The 2,500-nt window shown below is 45.2% G+C and overlaps 1 long non-coding RNA gene across 1 annotated transcript in view; it reads left to right on the top strand.

Annotated features, from left to right (window-relative positions):
• Positions 1-827: 827 nt before the first annotated feature.
• The window catches only part of LOC119580331, a 73,474-nt gene continuing 71,801 nt past the window's right edge, over positions 828-2,500 (top strand). Inside the window, exon 1 of the long non-coding RNA XR_005229362.1 lies at positions 828-1,360. This is a non-coding gene — a long non-coding RNA (uncharacterized LOC119580331). The remainder of the gene's footprint in view (positions 1,361-2,500) is intronic.

Below are 2,500 nucleotides of genomic sequence, written 5' to 3'. Positions count from 1 at the left end.
ACCATCTCCTATTTGTCTGGGAATATAAAGAAAACGTGAATATTAATAGCTAATTTACGAGCAAGTCAGAACGCCCCCACCCCCTTCCCCTACACTCTCCAGAGGTATGTTAGAGAAAGTGGCCTTTGGAAGGTAAATCTGCCAACTTTTTAAAGATTGTCGACTACATGCTTAGGGTCTTCTTTATTAGCAAACTTTAAGTGGATAAAACCTTTATAAAATTATTATCCGTATAATCAACCTCGGCCAGTTTCTCTTTCTTTTTTCAATTAAATGCTAACTCCTTTTAAAAGACCATTTGACAAAGTATTTTCAATTATGGCCATATGTTTTGAATCAACATCAAGAAAACAAAAGTTGACATCCCACCGGATCAACTATTGTGGTTCGGTTGTGATATCTAGCGACATGTGGCATTTCAGGAGCAGTGCCCTTCCTGATAAGTATCAGACGACAATATTTAGTCTATTTAATTAACATACAGTGAGATACGAGAAGTTTTTACATAAAACTTTCTTCTAGATAATGCAGGAAGCCTGTAGTATTGTCTCGTTACACATTTACAGAAAGTAAAGTTAGAAAACTAAAACGGAGCTAAGTCTCGGTCTTCATCTAAAGGCAACAACGGGAGGCGGCAACATCCGCTTCCCGGGAAGAACTGTGTATAGTCCGCTTCCTACATTTTCATTTTCATACTACATAATGCTTTCGATGGTCCTTCACGCATTACCCTGACTTTGAGTACTGCGAGGCTCCGCTGAAGTCGCCACGTGGCAACCGCGCGCACGCAGGATCCCCGGAATTCACCGTCGTGTCGCTGCTGTGACTCCAGTCTCGCGGAGCTGCCTCATCCCTGCCAGTGTCCGAGTGGAGCTCACGGGAGAAGGTGAGCGTCGCGCGTTCTCGTTGATTCACGCCTCTCCCGCTCCAGCTCATTCCATCTTTTGTCTCGTGGTGTTTCATCTCGCCGCTGTCGTGTGTGCATGCGTTGCGTCATCGCTAACTGACGTTTACAGTTTTCAGACTGGACTGAAAAGGAAAAGAGAACCTGACTGGGTATTTTCCTTGTGTGAGTGTTTGCGGTGGCCGGCGGTCTCAGCCTCGTCGTGTTACGCACCGGCGACCGTCAGGTGAACACTTGTTAGTTTTTACCTGAGGGAAGTGTAGTGGCCCCGCACAGTGTTTTAACAGTGTTTAATTTAAGCGAGTTCCGAAACGACAAGAAAAAAAAATACCGCTCGGAAACTGGAAGCGTAGTTCGTTCCCGTGGACGTTGTTGTCACCTGGTTTAGTAACATTTCCACACACCTGTTGGCGTTTCCTGTCTTCAGTTAATCCGCCGTCAGCTTCTAACCTAAAGGTACGCAAATTACATCTTCCCTTACCATCCTAAAAGTACCTTCCTTACAGGGTGACCGCAAAGGGATCTCCCAGGCGATAAGCAGGGACGGGAAATAAAGGTATGAAAAATGACGGAGGCACCAACTCATGTGTGATGCGGTTGCCACCTACGAGTACCTCGGAAGGCGGTGCAGACGTGCCAACAAGACCACCTTAGGTTCTGACCTTTCGGGACAGCCAAGGTTCTCACACATGCGGTGATGTCATGCAGAGGAGTCATGGCCGACGGGGGAGGGCGAAGTGACAGGCAGCCAAACAGCGCCGGGGTTGGCGAGAAGGTGAAAGTTATGCAGCAAGCGCTTTGAGGTTCGGCCGGTCACGGAGGAGGAAGATGATTAGTATGTAATTGTGTGTAGATATTGAAGCGCGCGCGCGCGCGTGCTCACACACTCACACAGATACACACAGACACACACACTCACACAGACACACACACTCACACAGAACACACACTCACACAGACACACACTCACACAGACACACTCACACAGACACACCCACTCACACAGACACACCCACTCACACAGACACACACACAGAGACACAGGCACACACAGAGACACAGACAGACACAGAGACACAGACAGACACAGAGACACAGACAGACACAGAGACACAGACAGACACAGAGACACAGACAGACACAGAGACATACACACACACATACACACACACACACACACACACACACACACACACACACACACACACACACACACACACACACACACACACACTGTTTGATGGAGGAATTGACATTTCTGTATTTTTGCAGAGATACATTTAAAGGCCTACATGTCACATATTACCTATATGTGTGTGTATGTATATATATATATATATATATATATATATATATATATATATATATATATATATATATATATATATATATGTAAACAGCTATGCATATATACATTTTTTGTTACACTGCTTTTATTGATACAGCATACATGCTTGAAAATCACTTTATTTCATAGGTGAATAGTTTTGAAGAAATTTTCGCCGGCACTTTCACTTCGCCGCGTAGCTTTCTCAGTCTTGCTGACACGAGTCGAATTGCTCACCGTGCCTGCACAGGTGTAAATATCGCTTACAG

This window comes from Penaeus monodon, chromosome 13 (assembly GCF_015228065.2).
Source record: "Penaeus monodon isolate SGIC_2016 chromosome 13, NSTDA_Pmon_1, whole genome shotgun sequence".
Classification (NCBI taxonomy): Eukaryota; Metazoa; Arthropoda; class Malacostraca; order Decapoda; family Penaeidae; genus Penaeus; species Penaeus monodon.
The sequence above is the reverse complement of the archived record's forward strand: the minus strand, read 5'-3'. Positions and strand labels throughout refer to the sequence as shown.